This window comes from Brachyhypopomus gauderio, unplaced genomic scaffold (assembly GCF_052324685.1).
Source record: "Brachyhypopomus gauderio isolate BG-103 unplaced genomic scaffold, BGAUD_0.2 sc150, whole genome shotgun sequence".
Classification (NCBI taxonomy): domain Eukaryota; kingdom Metazoa; phylum Chordata; class Actinopteri; order Gymnotiformes; family Hypopomidae; genus Brachyhypopomus; species Brachyhypopomus gauderio.
Window position 1 is genome coordinate 221,726 of NW_027506971.1, and position 23,190 is coordinate 244,915.

General features: G+C 44.2%; 1 pseudogene across 1 annotated transcript; it reads right to left on the bottom strand.

Annotated features, from left to right (window-relative positions):
* Nucleotides 1–568: 568 nt before the first annotated feature.
* Nucleotides 569–11,851, bottom strand: LOC143500440 (condensin-2 complex subunit D3-L-like; annotated as a pseudogene). Its single transcript, XR_013126802.1, has 15 exons — nucleotides 11,696–11,851; nucleotides 10,730–10,791; nucleotides 10,532–10,619; nucleotides 9,961–10,110; nucleotides 9,655–9,727; nucleotides 9,439–9,511; nucleotides 6,907–8,676; nucleotides 6,658–6,792; nucleotides 6,278–6,493; nucleotides 5,704–5,984; nucleotides 5,208–5,344; nucleotides 4,953–5,061; nucleotides 3,340–3,451; nucleotides 3,031–3,089; nucleotides 569–1,054 (listed from the first exon to the last, which is right to left on the bottom strand). The product of XR_013126802.1 is annotated as a condensin-2 complex subunit D3-L-like (transcript).
* Between the last annotated feature and the right edge of the window lie 11,339 nt (nucleotides 11,852–23,190).

The window sequence follows — 23,190 nt, forward strand, 5'->3', positions numbered from 1 at the left end:
GGTCAGTGCACCATATGTGAGTGTGTTGGGTCATCTTTTCCTCTATGTTCAGCCCAATACTTGCTCCTTTCAAGTTAGCATACCAGTTGATCCTGAGTAATGACTGTCTTGTTGTACCTGGTGATTATGTTCAGTTCTGGTGAGTTGATGTCTGTTATTCTGATAAGAAACCTTTCTTAGATCAGCTAGTACTACAGATAAGTATTTGGGGGTTATATTGATTATAAAGTGTTTGGAATGTGGTGTAGACACACAAAAGGATAAATTGGCATAAATATCTCAACTGACAACTTTTTAAAACTTTTTTTCAGTCCCCTTTTTCTGAAAGAAAATGGGCAGTCACTCCGTTTTCTGTGGGTTTGTGGTGTTATTTGAAGAATACTGCACACCACCAAAGATCAAATCCTTAATATTGAACCATGATGGAGAGAATATGATGTTGTGATGCTGCTTTTGTGGACTCAGGCCGTGGATGTCTGTCTGTCATTGAGAGACCAGTGAATTCCAAGCTGCATGAGGTAATCCAACAGCAGAACATCTGGACATCTGTGGTCTTGCAGCGTGGCAGTTCAATCAATCAATCAAAGTTTATTTGTATAGCGCTTTTAACAACTCAAGTTGTCGCAAAGCAGCTTTACAGGATTTACAAGGTTAACAATACTATGGGTCCAGAACCCTAATGAGCAAGCCAAAGGCAACAGTGGCGAGAAAAAACTCCCTATGGTGGTGGGGAATAGGAAGAAACCTCGGGAGAACCAAGACTCAAAAGGGAACCCATCCTACATTGGGTGGCCCGTTAACACACAAATACACAAGTCACACACAATTCACACAATCAGACTAGGTAAAAGGTAGAATTGAAAGTTCTAGGTTTTGATATTGTCACTGTAAATGTCTGTTGATGAATGCCAGGCTTTCATTCCGTGTCGGAGCAGTGATGCTGGTATTGTTGGCACCGACTGCAGTGTTACTCCCCAGGTGAACCCCGGCATCAGCACATCCACCGGCAGCCAGACCATCCCCCAGGTGCCTGCAGGTTCCTGTATCCAATTGTCTTGGGTAGAGCCATGCAAAAAGATAGACAATACAGACTGAGTGGACATGAATTTAAACCACCATTGATTTAAATGTACGTAGCTCACGTGCCAGTGATCAGCATGTGGCTCCGGCAGACTAATCTATAGCAGCATAACTAAAGGGAGGGGTTCAGAGGTGACCACAGGCATGAGGGCTCACTGAGACATTGCTTTCCAGTCAAGTCATAGTCACAAATAGAGTGATGCCAAGACACAGCTGGATGACAGCATCAACATCTCAGATCACCAGAAATCTCAACGTCTGGGGGCCCCCAAGCCCCTACACCTTACAAGGGGAATTTTAGCTGAAGGCTTGACTAAACAGGTGAGTCTTAAGTCTAGATTTAAAGATTGGAACTGTGTCAGAATCTCGGATTGGAGCTGGAAGGCTATTCCATAATTGAGGGGCTTTAAAAGAGAAAGCTCTGCCTCCGGCTGTAGTTTTACTAATTTTTGGAACTAGGAGAAATCCAGCATTTTGGGAGCGCAAAGGGCGAGATGGGTTGTAGTAATCAATGAGTTCACTCAGATATTGTGGGGCAAGACCATTTAACGCCTTATAGGTTAACAGGAGAACTTTATATTCAATGCGATATTTAATCGGCAGCCAGTGTAGTGCAGCGAGAGTGGGACTAATATGATCGAATTTCCTAGCCTTGGTTAGGACTATAGCTGCGGCATTTTGTACAAGTTGTAGCTTCTTTATGGACTGTTTAGAGCATCCAATTAGAAGACTATCACAGTAGTCCAATCTCGACGAGACAAAAGCATGAACTAGCTTCTCTGCATCAGCTAATGAAAGTAAGTGTCTCAGCTTGGCGATATTACGTAAATGGAAAAAGGCAGCCTTAGTGACATTACATACATGTCCGTCAAATGAAAGATCAGAATCAATAGTGACACCTAAACTTTTTGCAGTAGATTTTGGTGTTACTGAAAAACCATCTAGGGTAAGGGGAATATCAGCCCAATTGCTTCTAACAGCTTTAGGCCCAAGAATTAATACCTCAGTCTTGTCAGAATTTAGTTTAAGAAAATTAGACGCCATCCAGTTTTTAATATCCTGGACGCAGTTCTCAATCTTGAGAGTTGTGGTGGTATCATCTGGATTAGAAGATATATACAACTGAGTATCATCTGCGTAGCAATGGAAGCTAATACCATGCCTACGAATGATAGTGCCCAGTGATAGCATATATAATGAGAATAATATGGGGCCCAGTACAGATCCTTGTGGGACACCATACTTTACTTTAGAATGCTCAGAGCATTCGTTATTTACTAGCACAAATTGGTAATGATCTGTCAGGTAGGACCTGAACCAGGAGAGTGCTTGACCTCTTATGCCAATGAGTGTCTCCAGTCTATTAAGTAGAATATTATGATCAATGGTGTCAAAAGCAGCACTGAGGTCTAGTAGTATGAGAAACGAAATGTGTCCTTTATCAGAGGATATTAAGAGATCATTCAGTACTTTAGTTAGTGCTGTTTCAGTGCTGTGATGAGCTCTAAATCCAGACTGAAATAACTCTAAGACATGTTCTGTCTGTAAGAAGGAAGAGAGTTGTGAAGAAACTACTTTCTCTAAAATTTTGGATATGAATGACAGATTAGAAATTGGCCTATAGTTGGACAGTTCTTGGGAGTTAAGACCAGGTTTTTTAATTAGCGGCTTGATGACCAAGTTTAAATGAACTGGGAACGTAGCCCATGCTCAGAGAATAATTTATTATAGTAAGCAACGGTTCTACATTGCTGTGCAGTAATTCTTTAAGTAGATGGGTTGGTACAGCATCTAGTATGCATGTGGAGGGTTTAGCAGATTTCACCAGTGAAATAAGCTCCTCACGACCAGTTGGGGCAGTTAACCAAAACACAGGAGTAAATCATCACCAAAGTAGCATATACATAACGCACGCACGCACACACACACGCGCGCGCATACTTCACCTACTCTGCAATAGAGGGATCTTGGTCCACCAGCGCAGCTCCCTTCCACTTGACAAACTCCTCCTGCAAGAGCAGACGGGTCCTTAACCTTTGACCTCTACTGCTCTCCCACTACACACTGCAGCAATTATGCTGTTTGCTTGTATACACACCTGTGTGCCGAGTGCATGTGCAAGATCGCAGTGATTGGGGGAGGATCTTATGCAGGTTGGTGAGCATGATGAGATGGTGAGTGAGTGAATGTAGATTCAGCACACTGGTAATTCTGAAGTGTGTGTGTGTGTGTGTGTGTGTGTGTTAGAGAGAGTCTTACCTAGTGTGATGACTGCGTGAGCTCGGACCACAGTGGGCATTGAGGACTTGAACTGAGACAGAGGCTGACTGAGACAGAGGCTGATCAGGCAGCTCTACATCTGCCTCAGGTGCTGGAGGGAACACACACACACACACACACACACACACACACACACACACACACACACACGCACACGCACACGCACACGCACACGCACACGCACACGTGCACACGCACGCAACATATCCATTTATTAAATAAAGAACTATTCTTAAGATCAAATCAAATCAACTTTATTTATATAGCACATTTAAAAAGACAGCCAGTGTCTGCCAAAGTGCTGTACAGGAAAATAAAGTAAGACGAGGTTGAGCAACAATATAAAATCAAACATATATAATTCTACAGGCATTCAAAACTTCAAATGCCTGAGAGAATAAATATGTTTTAAGGTTTGACTTAAAATAATCTACAGTAGGGGATTCCTTTATGTGGGTTGGAAGACAGTTCCAGAGTCCCGGTGCTGCTACAGAAAAGGCCCGATCACCCTTAGTCTTCATCCTCGAGCGTGGAAGGGCCAGGAGTGACTGGTTTGAAGATTGGAGGGATTGAGTAGTGGAATGGCAGTGAAGCAAATCAGAGATGTAGCACGGTGCCAGGCCATGTAATGCTTTAAAAACAAATAGTAAAACTTTGTAATTGATTTTGTATTTTACCAGTAGCCAGTGTAGTGATGTAAGTACAGGTGTAATGCTTTCCCGTTTTTTTGTACCAGTAAGAAGCCTTGCAGCTGCATTCTGAACCAGCTGCAGACGTGCCAAAGTGGATTGACTAATACCCAGGTACAGTGAGTTGCAGTAATCAATACGGGAGGTGATAAAAGCATGAATGATTGAAGTTTTAAAAGGCAGGATGCTCTTAAGTTTGGCTATATTTCTCAGGTGATAGAAACTGCTTTTCACAGTGCTGCTTATTTGCTTCTCAAAGGTGAAAGCAGAATCAAAGATAACACCAAGGTTTTTCACACCGCTATGCACGTTGGATAGTAGCGGCCCCATTTCATTCGCTATGGTTTTTGCCTGTTCAGGACTTAACAACCTCTGTTTTGTCCTCGTTTAATTTAAGGAAGTTCTCAGACATCCAAAGTTTTATTTCATGTAGGCAGTCCAATATATTGCCTAGGGATCTCTTATCACTTGGTTTAAGTAGAAAGTAAAGCTGAGTATCATCAGCGTAACAGTGATGAGATGTTTTTGAAGAATAGATTCAAAGAGAAAAGAACAGGTCCCAGGACAGAACCCTGGGGCACCCCACAAGTAATAGAGGTTAAAGAGGAGGAAGACTGACCTATTTTAACAAAAGATTATCTGTTTTCCAGGTAAGAGGTAAACCATTTTAGTATGGTACCCTGAACGCCAACACTACGCTTCAGTCGGTCCAGCAAAATAACATGGTCAACATAACTGAAAAACTAATTAGTTAGTTTTGGTTATGGTTGGCGATTCATGCTGTGATTGAGATGGTGTTGGAGATTTATACAGAATGAGGAGCAATGGACACTTCAAACTCTCGGTTGGGCTGGGGAGGTGAGGTGGAGTGTGATGGATGGGCGGATGGATGAACGAACTCACCGGCCTGCTCAGATGATGTGAGAATCGACTGAACCAGGAGAAAGACCCTCTTCTGTACTTTAGCAGGGCAGTGCAGGGAAGTCACGCCCAGAGTGTACAGATACTTCACCTGAGACACAGAAGGGGGGGGGGGGGGGGGGGGGCATCACTAACATTGTGTGAGAGCTAAAATCTCCATTTTGATTGAGCTCTGGTAAGCTCAGACTTTGTGGTTTCATCAGTGGTACAATAGTGGTGAGGCTGGGAAAGACTCACTCTCTCTCGCTCACACACAGAGCATTTTATCAGCTGCTCCTCGTTCAGGTTCTCTGTCGCCTTCTCGTTTAAGAGCACGGCAGAAGGTAGTCCTCACACACCGAGACCAGCTCCCCACAGAAATCATTCAGGAAGCTCTTAAACACACACACACACACACACACACACACACACACACACACACATTTTTAAAATTGTGTCGCTCCTGTTTTCGACTGGCGACAGACTGTGGCGCTGCCAAGGTGTCCTTGACGTTATCTGACTGGCCGAAACTGAAGAGGGCATCCACACTAGAGCTGATCACCTCCAGAGGCAGAGAGAAGCGCTTCAGCCAGCCCATCACATCAGCTACACACACACACACTTACTTATGAACACTGCTCTCATAAAAGCTAACGCAGGTTACTAATAATTTGGTTATTTTTTATAGATTAAACAGTGCTCTCTTAAGACATGTGTGCATGCCACACACGCACGCACACAAAACTCAACTTACCGACAAGCCTACTCTTGGTGTCGTCATTGAGACTGGCTGCGATGTGACCAATAACAGTGAGGATATGGCAGGTCGTTGCTATGTCGACAACTGGTGAACTGCAAAATATTTAACGATAGTTCTTTTGTCCGTGTGTTCACATACACCTTGCAGCCCATGGCAATCTGGAGAGTCAATCAGGGGCGCAGTCACTCTTCGTGTGCCAGATCAGACTGTTCACGAACGCAGAGGTGAACTTCTGCTGCCTCGCCCACACACTGAAGGCCTTACCGAAATAACGCCTGCGGGGGTTGGGGGGTTAGAGAGAGAAGTTGGGGGGAGGAGGGAGTGTGTTTTAATTAGGGTGTAGATTCACAATCAGCCACATGAGGAAATTAATAAAGATTTAAACATCCAAAACTGACTTCATACTTCAGCAGTTTAACACACACACAGTTACACACAAATACGCAAACAGTGTGTGACCAGTAATGACTGGACCTTATCTGGGTTGTGGTCCAATCTCAGTACATTATTTGGGTTGTGGTCCAATCTCAGTAAAGTGCGTGTGTGTGTGTGTGTGTTTGAGACACACCTGAGGTCCTGACACTTATCACACATCAGTCCGAGCAAGTTCCAGCCTCTGGAAGGGGTCGTCTTGGCGATAGTTGCCGTGGCTCTTGATGTGCTTGAGGATGACATGATCTAGGCATTCGAGCGCCTTCTCCTGCACAGAGCTCTCAGAGTCTATCACCGCGGGAACCACGCCACATAGTCACGCCTCCTGCACCTCAGCGCTGTCTGACAGTGCCTGTACACATGAAGTTGGACTATGAAAATTTCAGGAACAGGCTTTGTTTCTGCACCACTGCAAAGAGGACAGCTTGCTCCAAGACGCTCAGTACTGGACAGGCAGTGTGAAGGATGCGTCCGTATGGCGGCGAGAGGGGCGTGGCACGAGGGGCGTGGCCTCACCGTCAACAGGTCCATGAGGGACTGCAGGGATTTCTTCTTCACGGACACAGCCGGGTCTCTGCAGTGCTCAGACAGGACGGCCAGGTTCTCCGGACTGCACGGGATCATGCCATGCTTCAGCAAACTCATGATGGTCTACAAACACACACACACACACACACACACACACACACTCTTCAATAACATGCACGTGTGTTCAGTAACAACAACACACACACACACTACACTTGTGAGTGACTGACAACACACCTCTAGCGCACATTTCTTGACGTTGGTCTTAAGAGTCGCTGACTCATTGTTTGAACAGAGCCACTATTTCCTGATCTAAGCAAGAGAAAAGTAAATCCATTAAACCGACACAACACACAGGCAGAAAGTCTACAGGCCAGCACATCTGAAGCTGTGGGCAGGGTCTGGCCATGTGGGCGGGGCCTGGTGGCATGTCACTGACCGTCGTCGCCTGCATAAACAGATGCAAAGGTTTATATAAAACTACTGATAGTGGTAGTACTATCAAAATCACATAAAGGTTTATATAAAACTACTGATAGTAGTAGTACTATCAAGACCACATAAAGGTTTATATAAAACTACTGATAGTAGTAGTACTGTCAAAATCACAAAGGTTTATATAAAACTACTGATAGTGGTAGTACTATCAAAACCACATAAAGGTTTATATAAAACTACTGATAGTAGTAGTACTATCAAAATCACATAAAGGCTTATATAAAACTACTGATAGTGGTAGTACTATCAAAATCACATAAAGGTTTATATAAAACTACTGATAGTGGTATACTATAGTGGCTATCAAAATCACATGAGTAAAAGTGCAGTAATCAGTAGTATCAATGGTGGTAACAGACGGGTGGAGTAATATACTGGTGGAGGAGGAAGAGAACAGCTCGTGGATGCACTTGCGTTGGAGGCGGGCAGCTCCAGGCACTGGGCGAGGCAGTGCAGGGCGTGGCCCCTGACGGTGGGCGAGAGGTCCGAGTGCTGCCCGTACACCAGGTGGTGAACCAGGAAGCGGTGCGACAGGTAGGTGGCGAGCTCGGGCTCCAGGGCCACGCCCACCTGCCGCTCGTCCTGACCCAGCAGCACCAGCGCAGCGTCCAGCGCAAACATGCGGAACGCCACCTGCAGCCAACGAAGGGCAAAGAGGCGAGAGAGGGGGCGGAGCAGAGAAGCATCTGGGAAGAGTTGACTGAAGCCACTCCCCCTGCAGGTGCAGGGGGCGGGGCACTCACTCTGGGGCTGTGGGAGTAGCTGTGCAGCCACTTCACAAAGGTGGCGTATTCGTGACACGGCATCTTAGACGCCAGCTTCCCAGGAAGACGTCCTGCATTGTTCCTGTGCCAAAGACTCAGAGGCCCAGTTACATCAAGGACTACAGGCCAGTGGCATTGACATCCCACGTCATGAAGACCATGGAGAGACTTGTCCTAGAGCAGCTCCGGTCCATGATCCAGCCTCTTCTAGACCCCCTTCAGTTCGATCAGCTAGGGTCCCAGCCTCGTCTGGCAGTTGAGGATGCCATCATCTACCTGCTGAACCAAGTCTATGCCCACCTAGATATGCCAGGCAGCACTGTGAGGGTTATGTTTTTTTTTACTTTTCCAGTGCATTTAACACCATTCAGCCTGCTCTTCTGGGTGACAAGCTGAACGTGATGCAGGTAGACGCCCCCCTCGTGTCCTGGATTGTTGACTACCTGACTGGCAGACCACAGTATGTACGTCTGCAGCACTGTGTGTCAGACAGAGTGGTCAGCAACACGGGAGCCCCCAAGGAACTGTTCTGTCTCCATTCCTCTTCACCCTCTACACCACTGACTTCAACTACTGCACAGAGACCTGCCACCTCCAGAAGTTTTCTGATGATTCTGCACTAGTTGGATGTATCAGCGGGGGTGATGAAGAGGAGTACAGGGCGACAGTGTAAGACTTTGTTGCATGGTGTGAGCTGAACCATCTACAGCTCAACGTGACAAAGACAAAGGAGCTGGTGGTAGACCTGAGGAGGGACAAAACACAGGTGACCCGTTTCCATCAGAGGGGTCAGTGTGGACATTGTGGAGGACTATAAATATCTGGGCGTACACATCGACAACAAACTGGACTGGGCTAAGAACACCGACGCCCTCTACAAGAAGGGCCAAAGTCGTCTCTATTTTCTGAGGCGGCTGAGGTCCTTCAATATCTGCAGGACCATGTTGAGGATCTTTTATGAGTCTGTAGTGGTCAGTACCATCCTATACATGGTGGCATGCTGGGGCAGCAGGCTGAGGGTGGCAGATGCCAACAGACTCAATAAACTGATCCGAAGAGCCAGTGATGTTGTGGGTGTGGAGCTGGACACGCTGACGGCAGTGTGTGAGAGGAAGACACTGTCCAAGCTGCGCACCATCATGAACAACGGCTTCCACCCTCTGCATCACACAGTGATGACAGGAACACATTCAGTGCAAGACTCATTCTGCCTAAATGCACTACAGAACGTCACAGGAGGTCTTCCCTACCAGTGGCTATCAACTTTACAACTCCTCTATTATAACATGACACCACCCACATGTACAGCAATATTCTATTCTATAATATAATTTATATATTGTATTATACTTTATTATTCATTATTGTATTATAAGCCCTGATAGTTTTAGATAATTTTAAGTTATCTTAATTTTAAGATAATTTTAAGATTTTTCTTGCTGTAATTTACTTCTTGGGAGGGCTTATACCTATTTAGGTTGCTACTGTAATAAGTGCAATTTCCCACCTGGGATCAATAAAGTATTTCTGATTCTGATGGACTGTGCTCCACTAGTGCGATACTCCGCCTTCTCCACAATCTATAACACACACACACACTCTTTGAACTAACGAATACATTCTTTCCATTGTGAGAGATGCGGAGCCTTTTATAATGAACAGGCCATCAAACGACCCTGTGCTGCTACGGCTAAGCTAATCCACTGCTAACGCTGCAGCGTACCTGGTGGCAGATGTGCTGTAGAAGGATCCGGAGCAGAGGCAGCACGGCCCCAGGCTGCTCATCTACAAGATGACTACAGAACACACACCCAGAAGACAGCACATTTACCACTGCTATTACACACACACACACACACACACACACACACACACACACACACACACACACACACACACACACACACACACACACACACACACACGACCATTATAGTGTTCCAAGCTACATCTTCACTTATGAACTGCTATGTAAACAGGAGCCTGGGCCTTTGTAAACGACAACCCAGGCATGTGTGTGTGGGCCGACCTGATGAAGAGCACGGCCTGGTCCTGCGGCATGCGTGCAGGGCAGGAGGCACGGCTTGGCCCTCTCCTCCTTCCTCATCAGCAGGACGACGTAGAGGAGACGCTGGAAGACGCGGCGGAGACACTGTAAGGTGGCGAGGGCAGAGGAGGGCTGTGGGAGAGGAGCACACATCACATCACAAGCAGGACCACGCTGGAGCAACTCAGCTGCTCTACAGATCATGTGATCTACAGAAAGAGTGCTGCAATGATTATTTAGAGATCTAGAAAGCTAGTGAGAGCCAGGCGACTATTTCGTCTAACACAGAAGTAAGGCCACTGAGGTCCAATTACCATGACTGTTTAGCCTAAAGGTTAATGACCTCTAGTTTATGTTTTTGACAGGTGCTCTTATCCACAGTGACTTTCATATTTAGCAGTAAGAACATATCTGTCCTCCCAGAGAACTAAACCCATGACCTTGGTGTATAGCACCCTGCTCTACCAGGTACCCACCACTGTTCTAAAAAGCGTTCACAAAGGAAATCTACATGTAAGCAAAGCTGACACAGAGCAGAGCACATCATACTCACCTCGTTTCCTTCACTGTGATCGGAGGAGCAGAGGAGCCAAAGGCCACGATAGGCTAGCTCAGGCAGGCTCTCTAATTGGTCGACATCTCTGACAACAAAAAAAGCACAACATTTTTTATTTGATATAATAAAATATATAAATTACATTTGCCAATTAAGTAAGCAAATGTGTAAGCATGCAAGCAGAGACACACGTACCGTTTTTCAGCAAAGGAAAGCTCCCCAACAACAGGTTCGAAGTTGGTGAGTTCTGTGAATATCTGCAAGAAAGTTGGGAAGGACTTAAAAACATTAAAAATGAGATAAGACCACATGGAGCAAAAGACAGTTACACTGTTAGCAGGAGGACAGGGGAGACCTACAGATAAACTGAACACACGAAGATACCAATGTAGCACTTGCTACAGATATTAACAGAAGTTACTATTATTGGACCAGAATTTGGTTCGTATGAGAGCAGTAATTGGTTAAAGAATAATTAACAAGAAAAATGGAGAAAACACCACAGACCAAAAGTTACGTTTAGAATTGCCGGCTTTATCAAAGTTAAGAAAAATAGTAAATATATATAATATGTATTACTAAGAAAAAGGATCCTTCAAGACATCACAGGCACAACATATAACATAAAAAAAAAACAATTGCATACAAATGCAAGAGATCCCTTAAATTAAGAAACCAATTTTTCTTTAAATCTCTAATGTCTTGGCTAGTTTTAGTAGTTTAACTAGTATCTCAGCTGAGCTATTATTAGTGTTAATTTGCGGTTCTTTTATATAACTAGTTTTTTTCTTTTAATTATCCATCTTTAATATTAATCAACTTAGGCCTGTTCTGTTATAGCTAAACAATTGGTACTTCCCTCTATAAGCAAGTTATTACAACCAACAAAATACGGAGCATCCCACTGAGCCCACATGAGAAAACCATTGTTTACATCAGTAAATTGCAGTATCAATCCACCTTACAGTTAACACATTCAAATATGTACATAAAATGAAACCTAAATGGCATCAGTGTTCATTAGATCGAGTCCTTAGTGCTAAACAGTCCTTTAACAGCTGTAAAGAAAACGCTCCTTTCACTCAGCAGCGCGAGCACTCCACGCGCTCTTCACGTGATACGTAGCAGTGAAAGTAGCGGTTAAACTCAGAACAGTCTTACCGCGGTTGGTGAAAAATCCTCGGTAGGTAAATGAAAAGAAAAACCGAAGCACCCGGCCTTCACGGCGATGTCCACTCTCCTCGTATTGGAGAAAAAACGAACGTGTCTTTCGAAGCACAACACAGTCCAGTCGTAGCTCCTAGCTCTGGTGGCTCGCCATCATTTTTTTCCAATCACGCGCTGGATGCGTGCTCCGAAAACTTTAATTTTCTTCTATAGAGTTGTTAAAACTAAAACGCTAAACAAAACCATAGTCTAGTGATGTAACATTTGAAGCGATGCCTCGGAGCCTGTATCGAGCAAAAAGGGGCGTGCCAGGTGAAGCCCCGGTTCGAGGCGTGTGTCATTTCCGTAAAAATCACGTGACTGATGACAAACGAGGCATCGGATTCAGTGGGCTACGTCATCGTTTCATTTTGAGTGTCACAACCACATAAAGCGGGTTTGAGCCACAGACCCGCATATGGAGCTATTATAGTGTCACCAGAACCTGAACCTGAAATCATTGTTACTTGAAAAAACAGTCTGTAAAATCCTCGCAGCTATGCAAAAATTCGAGTTAAAATTCAGGTTCAGGTCGAGATTCAGGTTCGGGTCAAAATTCAAGTTCGGGTCGTAATTTAGGTTCGGGTCGAAATTCAGGTTCGTGTCGTAATTCAGGTTCGGGTCGAAATTCAGGTTCGGGTCGAAATTCAGATTCAGGTTGAAATGCGGTTCATCCGGGATACGTAGGATGGGCAAACAAACTCAGAGCTAATCGAACTGCATCTGGCCAATCACAAAACATATCAGAGGTCATTGGGAGGCTGCTAAATTTCCTGTAAGAGTGCGGTCCCTGTTTGCCGTGTAAGTAGCATGTAAGCAGCACGAAAGTGCCACTGTGCCACCCAGAAATGGCACCTTGTGGCATCTGCCACATAATCGTGGCACTTATTGTGGCCAGTGCTGCGTGACTGTGGTCTCCGTTGTCCAGAAACGCCGCCTGCCTCTGCTGACAGACATCTAAAGACTCTTGGGTGACTCTGCGTATCGGCCACTCGCTTAAAATCATCCCGACGAGCTCCGAATCGCCATTTGTTGAAATGAAGATGGTTCATAACTTTTGTTAAAAATTATGTTGAGTGAAATACTAGCCGACATCCAGCTGAACAGCTCTATATTACTAGTTCAGAATACTGTTTAGCGATAACGTCGAATTAAGATTATTGGAGGGTACGTGAATCTACAGTGGTAGACCGTTAACGACAGCACTAAATTTAAAGGGTTTATTATTATAGATGTATGGTTATCAGTGAATGTTCCTACACGCCATCAGCGTCATTTAAACCTCTGCGAGCGAATGGCATCGCATTTAGTATTTGTGCAATTTGTAGTATATTTCGCTTTGTATTGGTTTCTATTGTTTGTCTAGATTACGTCTGTTACGACCCCACGGTGTCATGGGTCTAGGTTTGGGGTGTGGGGTAGTAGCATGTGCGTAGTGGACAAGATGAAATTAAAGAAGAACGCAAAAACCAGACGGATACGTAAGAAAACTCTTTACTGCAGAGTGGTAATGGGTAGAAGAGCCTTTTCTACGCAGCAAAACACTGAACAGACACGTACATACAAAAATACACGATTAACCATAAACCAACCAAGGAAAGGAGCAGTAGACGGCACCAAAGAAAAGAAACAAACAAAATATACTACACTAAGTTAACAAAGCAAGACTCACACCTTACTAACATAAATAAAGAAAATATATCTACGACGATAATCTTAAACAAATATACATACACGGTGCCTGCCTCTATACTGGTGTTTCTTATAAAACATCCCTGCATGGGTGTCTATATAAGTGTGCATATGCTACTACGTTCTTACTCCATGGTGGCGATTTTCACAACGCTATTCATGACAATTCATGACAAAAACCATCGCACAAACCCTCACCTCTCACATGAGAATCATGAGCTACAGTTTCTCAAAAGTCACACACACAACCGTAAAGGCAGTAAATGCTCGCGTCGCCTCCCGGCAACTTCCAGCAACTCCGTCATGCAGATTATGAATCCGAATATCCGCCCCCTCATCCAAATCACGATCTTCGATTGGCCGACAGAATCCACCCATACCGAGGCAATCCACCTGTTAAACCAAAATTAACCGAAAGAGAAAACAACCTCCCCAAAATCCACAGTTCACGTAACACCGCAGCATCAGCCATCAACCACCCAGCGGCTACTGCCACTCATTGTCTACCACTAATCTAAATTCGACATTATCGTTATATGTGTTCTGTATGAGAGTATGTGGTGTGTGCATGGGTAAGTTTGAGTGTTTTCGTGTTTATCTGTACTCGTTCTCTGGTATGTTCGCTTAGTCATTCATGTAGCGGACCACTTGGATTAATCACACAAACAATGCTCGGAGCTTCGACTGGTGTATCTTTATTCTTTCCTCCTTTTCGCCACCGACATTTGACACCGTGAAAACTACAAAATGTGGCAAAAAATAAAAAATAAACACAAATGCCCTAGCACCATACCTCACAGATAATGTGTAGAACAGGGTCCAAACTTTAAATGCGTCACTCCTAGCAAACTTGCACATGAACTCAACTTTGTTATGAGCCGCAGCTCTTACTGAAAACAAAACAACAATCACATCTCCCTTCGTTTTAAATTAAATAAATCACTCTTTTGGATTAATACAATTTCTTCTATTTCTTCTACTTCTGCTTCCAAGGGCGCTAAGTTTGAAATTTGTTTTACATTTGACATACAACAACACAAAAAAAACGAAGCAAACTACAGTAAAATATCTTCCACAAGTGTCAACAAGGAATATAACAAGTAATTTGTTTGTTCTTGTGTTTTTTCAAACTCTGGAGCAACGTACACGCGCACAGAAGAACTCGCGCTGAAGAGCTCGCGCTGAAAGTCTCGTGCCGAAAGTTTAGTTCAGCGATAACAGGAGGTAGCAGAATAAGCAAATATTCAATAATAAACAAATAAATAAATATAAGGCTGTCATTTACAATCCGTGTTGTGTCGCTGTAGTGGTTTGTGGTGTCGTCTAGTTTAGTCATGCCTCATCATGATCGTGTGTCTTCTATTATATTAACGTAGTTAAGTTAATGTTAAATGTGAAACCCCTTATAAAATGCTCTTCTCAGCAAGTGTCCTCCCACTGATAACACTTTACCCCCACATCACAACATAAAACAGATTTATTACAGATTGTTCATCAGTGAACATTCATCACGCCATCAGCGTCATTTAAACCACTGCGTGCGAGTAGCATCGCATTTGTAGGATTGGTGGAAATGAAGATGGTTTATATTTTTTGTTTGTTAAGTTATGTTGGGTGAACGATTCGGAGCTAACCGGCAGCTCCAAACTACGAGTTCAGGATGCTGTTTAACGATTATGTCGGGAGCCGCTCGGCTGACAATCTAGACTAACAATAGAAACCAATACAAAGCGAAATATACTACAAATTGCACAAATACTAAATGCGATGCCATTCGCTCGCAGAGGTTTAAATGATGCTGATGGCGTGTAGGAACATCCACTGATAACCATACATCTATAATAATAAACCCTTTAAATTTAGTGCTGTCGTTAACGGTCTACCACTGTAGATTCACGTACCCTCCTATAATCTTAATTCGACGTTATCGCTAAACAGTATTCTGAACTAGTAATATAGAGCTGTCTAGTTAACTGGATGTCGGCTAGTATTTCACTCAACATAATTTTTAAACAAAAGTTATGAACCATCTTCATTTCAACAAATGGCGATTCGGAGCTCGTCGGGATGATTTTAAGCGAGTGGCCGATACGCAGAGTCACCCAAGAGTCTTTAGATGTCTGTCAGCAGAGGCAGGCGGTGTTTCTGGACAACGGAGACCACAGTCACGCAGCACTGGCCACAATAAGTGCCACGATTATGTGGCAGATGCCACAAGGTGCCATTTCTGGGTGGCACAGTAGTCACTTTCGTGCTGCTTACATGCTACTTACACGCCAAACAGGGACCGCACTCTTACAGGAAATTTAGCAGCCTCCCAATGACCTCTGATATGTTTTGTGATTGGCCAGATGCAGTTCGATTAGCTCTGAGTTTGTTTGCTCATCCTACGTATCCCGGATGAACCGCATTTCAACCTGAACCTGAATTTCGACCCGAACCTGAATTTCGACCGGAACCTGAATTACGACCCGAACCTGAATTTTGACCCGAACCTGAATTGCGACCTGAACCTGAATTGCGACCCGAACCTGAATTTCGACCTGAACCTGAATTTTAACTCGAATTTTTGCATACCTGCGAGGATTTTACAGACTGTTTTTTCAAGTAACAATGATTTCAGGTTCAGGTTCTGGTGACACTATAATAGCTCCATACACCCGCACCCACCCACCCGCGAACCCGTGGCTATTTCAAAGTTAAATCCGTACCCGCCTGAACCCGTTAATATTCTACCCGTTACCCACCCGTGCCCGTGAAAAATCACACAAATCGAAAGTATTCCTATAGAGCACTTTATCAATGCGCCTCTGTGTAACGATTCAGGGGGACAGGCGTGACGCAATTGCAAGTTTCCCTGCTGGAAAAACCAGCTCATACCATCTTAAGCTGGTCAAGCTGGTTAACCAGCTTGACCATCTTAAGCTACAGCGGGTAAAATAAGTATTGAACACGTCACCATTTTTCTCAGTAAATATATTACTAGAGGTGCTAATGAAATGAAATTTTCACCAGATGTTGGTAACAACCCAAGTGATCCATACATACAAAGAAATCAAACCATAAATGTCCAGAAATGACGTTATTTGTAGTAATGTGAAATGACACAGGGAAAAAGTATTGAACACATGAAGAAAGGGAGGTGTAAAGAGGCATGGAAAGCCAAGACACCAGCTGAACTCTCTCAGTAATTAGAAAGCAAGCCTGCCCCTTGTCAGTGCAAATTAATATCAGCTGGTTCAGTCCCAAATGATGGCCAGCTATCACACAAGAAACATCTGATGATGGCTAAAAGTAAAGAGCTCTCTCAAGACCTTCGCAACCTTATTGTTGCAAAGCATAATGATGGCATCGGTTACAGAAGAATTTCTAAACTTCTGAATGTTCCAGTGAGCACTGTTGGGGCCATAATTCGGAAGTGGAAAGAACATCATTTCACCATAAACCGACCACGACCAGGTGCTCCTCGCAAGATTTCTGACAAAGGAGTGAAAAGAATTATCAGAAGAGTTGTTCAAGAGCCAAGGACCACTTGTGGAGAGCTTCAGAAAGACCTGGAATTAGCAGGTACGAGTGTTTCAAAGAAAACAATAAGTAATGCACTCAACCGCCATGGCCTATATGCACGCTCACCACGCAAGACTCCATTGCTGAAGAAAAGGCATGTTGAAGCTCGTTTAAAGTTTGCTGCACAACATTTAGACAAGCCTGTGAAGTACTGGGAGAATATAGTCTGGTCAGATGAAACCAAAATTGAACTGTTTGGATGCCATAATACACATCATGTTTGGAGGTTAAATGGCACTGCACATCACCCCAAGAACACCATACCAACAGTGAAGTTTGGAGGTAGGAACATCATGGCATGGGGCTGTTTTTCAGCATATGGTACTGGCAAACTTCAAATAATTGAAGGAAGGATGAATGGAAAAATGTACAGAGACATTCTTGAGAAAAATCTGCTTCCGTCTACCAGGATGATGAAGATGAAACGTGGCTGGACATTTCAGCAAGACAATGACCCCAAACACACAGCCAAGGAAACTCTCAATTGGTTTCAGAGAAAGAAAATAAAGCTGCTGGAATGGCCCAGCCAATCGCCTGACTTGAACCCAATAGAAAATCTATGGAAAGAACTAAAGATCAGAGTTCATAGAAGAGGCCCACGAAACCTTCAAGATTTGAAGACTGTTTGTGTGGAAGAATGGGCCAAAATCACACCTGAGCAATGCATGCAACTAGTTTCTCCATACAGGAGGCGTCTTGAAGCTGTCATTGCCAACAAAGACTTTTGTACAAAGTATTAGATACATTTCAATAAGCGTGTTCAATACTTTTTCCCTGTGTCATTTCACATTATTACAAATAACGTCATTTCTGGATATTTATGGTTTGATTTCTTTGTATGTATGGATCACTTGGGTTGTTACCGACATCTGGTGAAAATTTCATTTCATTAGCACCTCTAGTAATATATTTACTGAGAAAAATGGTGACGTGTTCAATACTTATTTTACCCGCTGTATGTTTTGGAACCTGGTAGCTGGTTTGTAGCTGGTAGCTGGTTAAACCATCCAAAACCAGCTGTTAGCTGGTTCATAGGTGGTAGCTGGTTTATAGCTGGTTACACCATCTTAAACCATCTTGTAGCTGGTGTGTGGTTATACTGTCCAAAACCAGCTTGTACCTGGTATTCTGTGAAATAACTAGTATTTTTAATTTACAATTAACCTTTGATAGCTTGTAGCAGAACTGTCAAGTGACCAGAATATTATACAATGTGCCTCAACCATGGTCGTGGATTTTCTGTCTGGAACATTTTGATGTTTTCCTAAATGACAATTAAATTAGGCATGCTGGAGGAGAGCAACACTAAAACAAGCAGGGAATGTTTAAACATGTGCACACCTGCCCTAACACCTATGCTTTACTGTTAATAGACCAGTTTGCAAAATAGGCAAGAAACAAAGACAATTTTAAAAGACAACTCAAAAATATTTATTTTTCTTAATTTACTGAGAAATTATTATAACAGCTGCTTTAATAAAATGCTATTTGTACAAACGACATTTTAAACAATATAATTTTATTAAATAACAAATAATGTACTTATTGATTTTGTTTTTTTTTTGTTTTTTGTTGATGTCTCAGATTTTTTCTGTAACATAACGTCCAAATTTTCCTGCTCTGGTCATTAGCTCGAACTCTTCCAGGTTTTTTGTCTCGAGCCACTTTTGGAAGCAATCTTTAACAAAACAAAATAAAGCAAAATGTCATGAGAAAACTTTAATATGCATAAAATATGCATGTTACTGCACAACAATAAAATCATATAGTTTTCTAAAGACTTCAAAAACTATTTACTTGAAACAAAGTACAAATCATTTACTTGCATGTATAGGCCTTCTCAGAGGAGCAAAACTCCTAAATGTGAGGTATAAACTTCTAGCCTATATGAAGACTAGATAACCTGCTCAAAGGCCACATGACTATTATTATGAACAGTTTTATTAAATATTAACATTTTGCACAGAAGATATGTATAAGATTATTAGCAGGTCACTGAGAAATTTTAATAAAATTCAAGTGTCCTGGTCCAAAAGAGACACATGTAATATTTCATCCAGCAGTAATATCCTCCATCATTTTCAGATTAGTATTCTTTATCAACATTCTTACTTACTTTTTAGTGCTCTTAATTTGTGAGGGGTTAGAGGGGGCCTGGGGGTTGTCTTTGTTGTTGGACAACTTTTACCCTCCAGACTCCGGTTGGCCAAAATGTTTGTGCCCCAAATGCACACTGCCAGCTCCTTGACAAACAAGCTGTCCTTGCTGTTTCCTTGGACTCCCTTCCACTGATTTGTATTGATGTAAATTCCTTCACCAATGTGCGTCTGTGTGAAATTTTATTTTATTTCACGATTATGTGTAAATCATATCAGTATAATCAAAGACAATACCACTGTTACTGTACATTTATAATTAAATCTAAAATACCCTTTCTTCTTCTGAAGCTTGCTCTTTCTGTTGGCTTATTTCTACTGCAAATATAAAATAATATAATAATTATTACCTTACTTTTGGTAAATGACAGTTGTAGAATGATTAAATAGTACAATATTATTGTGCATGTGTGACGGGCAGGGTGAGCAACTCAAAAAGGAAGCGATCACGCCAAGTCTCAGGGAAAGAGGATGGTTTAATAGAAAGTGTGCAAACCAAAAACCCGTGCATTGTTTCAAATGAAGGAAATAATAACCAGCAGTCAACTGGTACAAAGACAAGACATATATAGACGAACAAACGACCCTCAGGTGAGACGGATCACGGGTCCCGCCCACCTGAGGGACGAACATCACGTGACCAAAAACAGGACCGCTGCCGCTGTAACCGGGGGCGACCGGTAGGGGGCCCCCCCACAACGTGACAGACCCCCCCACCAAAGCCGCACTCCCCTCCGGATGTGCGGCTTACAGCGGCAGCACACAAAACACAACAAAGGGGCGGGAGGGCGGGGACAAGACAGGGACCCGTTCCCTGCCGTCCTGAGCTGAAACACAAAACACACATATAAGCTCCTCGTCACAGGACACAGACAAGGCAGGGACCCGTTCCCTGCAGTCCTGGAGCTGAAAACATAAAACACATAGGTTAGCTCGCCTCCTGGGCGGGACCCTGGACCGACTGGGCTGTCAACAAGACGATAACCACGCCCCGGTCGGTCACAGGGCCCTCGCGCCCTAACCGGCCTTAGGCCGCTTAAGCCCCACCGCTGTGCGCGGACCGGGAGCACATGGCCCAACAAACGTCACAGGTGTGGATGTGTGCAGGCCACCTCACTGGGGTGCGGCCACGGCTTCTACTGACTACCTCCCGAACCTACCTCCTCGCTCGGAGCTGACCCCTGCCCTTTTCGCTAGGGGTCACCCCAGACTCCTGGGGAGTGAACCCCTCCCGGGGCCCCTCATCTCAAGGTGGACTCCTCCACCCAACCCAGGAGCGCCAGAGACCAGGGCCCTGGCAATCCGCATCAGGGACACGCTGGTCACCCCGAGCTTGAAGGGGAGGGTCTCCGCCTGGAGACCCCACTAGGTCCAGGAGTGCCGCAGTCCACCACCAGGAGCGACCTGCAACACATCACACACACGCGCACACAGACGACACACAACATATAACATGCACTGCCCTGCCTGTTAAACCCCCTTTACCCAGGGGGGAGGAGACCCCTTCTTAGCCTGAGGAGACACCCTGCCGCTAACACCCCAGGCATCCTCTGCCTACTTAAAGGGGTACAGGGGCTCCTATCTGCTCAGGGGTCCCTCCCAACAGGACAGGTCTCCCAATGGAGCAGCGCCTTCTGAGCCACATGCTGTGGCTCAGGAACCCCATAGCTCCCCCCCAAAAACATATTTAGGGGGGGGGCCCTCTGGGGAATAACAAAACAAAAAACACAAACACAACATATAACATATACGCACCTGAGATGCCCTCCGTGCCACATCCAGTGGCACGGGACCTCTAATGGGCCCCTCCCCACACACAGTGAAGAGGGGTGCAAGAGAGGAATTACATAAAACAAAGCACGCTACACTCTAGGACAAAACGAACACGCAAAGACAGAACACAAACAAACGGACAGGACCCACCGATGCGCGCGCTCTGTGGAGCGCGACACGCCCACCCCAGCTCTCTCTCTCTCACCGTTTTCACCACGGGATCCGTAGATCTTTGGAGAGAGAGAGAGCTATGCGCGAGCGGCTTGCGCGCCACGCCCACAGCGACGCGTCCCTCTGGCTCGCAGTCGCTCACCCCCGTCACCGCGGGATATCGGGTGAGCGAGGCGAAAGGAGCAGAGAGACGCGTCTCACTCGTTCTAGCGCGCAGCACGCATCGGTGGACCCGTCTACATACACACACAAACACCACCAGCGAAACACACACACCACGGCACACTCACACACTCGCTCACGTCCGCGTCGTTATTAAAACAAAACACAATGTACATACACACACACACATACATATGATAACGAACAACGGACATGCGCAATGTGAGGCACCGGTAGTTTCGCTGGGCGAGAGCGGAGTCTACCGGTCCCCAGCTCTAGTCACCGCCGTGTGATTTACGGGTTTAAACACAAACAACATTTAAACACGGCGGGACGAGTGGGGACAGACTCAAGACAATACACGACAAACACACAGCACGTAGACAAACACTTACCACAAGACATGACCACGAACGAAGGAGAAAGCAAAGGAGACTGGCGGCTTCCGAAGGTGGCTGGTTATTCTGTGACGGGCAGGGTGAGCAACTCAAAAAGGAAGCGATCACGCCAAGTCTCAGGGAAAGAGGATGGTTTAATAGAAAGTGTGCAAACCAAAAACCCGTGCATTGTTCCAAATGAAGGAAATAATAACCAGCAGTCAACTGGTACAAAGACAAGACATATATAGACGAACAAACGACCCTCAGGTGAGACGGATCACGGGTCCCGCCCACCTGAGGGACGAACATCACGTGACCAAAAACAGGACCGCTGCCGCTGTAACTGGGGGCGACCGGTAGGGGGCCCCCCCACAACGTGACAGCATGTCTCTTATCTCTTATCAGAGATAGGATGAATGTATAAGTGTAACCAAGTCATTCATGTTTTATTAGCAATATACTTACCAACTGTTGCTTGAGGAGTGTTTAATGGGGGTGACAAGTTGGATTGCCCTGAAATGTATAATATAATGATAATAAATCTTCAGTACAAGTTTGTATCACAGATTAAATGAACATTAACTAGGGCTTTTTTATTAGACAATAGGTAGACGCAACAAGCTGTTAGTGTTATATGCAACAAAACCACAAACACCTTCTCAAGCAAAACAGATAATGTTCAAAATATAATAACAACAGTAATAGTAATAGCAGTATAACTGAAAGTATAACTGGAACTCTTTTAGGCAGGGACGGTGTCCACCCCACCCGGGATGGCGCTGCCCTGTTATCTTGCAGCATAGCCCGTAGTCTGTTAGTTAGTGGGCAGTGTAGTACTAGGAGCTGCTGACTAACCAGAGTCGCGACCAGGCCGCAGACTAACAGGCTAAACCGTCTGTCTGCGAGCTGCTTAGAGGCGTCACCAAGATCCCATAGGATTGAGACTGTGTCTGTGCCCCGGGTTAAATTAAATCATAAGAAAATAGTCCGTCCTAAGTTTTTAACTAATATTCAAACTTCACATCCAATTATTACCTATATGACCAATCTGAAAATTGGATTAATTAATATTCGATCACTCAACTCTAAAGCAGTTTTTATGAATGAACTTATAACTGACCAGAAAATTGATATTCTATGTCTAACTGAAACGTGGATTCAATCTGGTGACTATTTATCTCTAAACGAAGCCACTCCTGTGGGATATCTTAATTTCCCTGAGGGAAACCTCCCAAAGGGATCAATAAAGATCTATCTATCTATCTATCTATATAGTTATATACATAAACCTAGATTGTCAGGCAGAGGAGGAGGAATATGTATAATATATCGTGATTGTTTAGAAATTCATCAGAAATACTTGGATATCTTTAATTCATTTGAGATGCTGTCTAATAATGTAATTAGTCCATCTGAAAATAAAAGTTCATTTTCCCTAACAAATGTATATAGACCACCAGGGCCTTACTCAGATTTCTTAAAAGATTTCACAGATTTTACAGCAAATTTAGCAGTTAGTAGTGACAAAATAATAATGGTAGGAGACTTT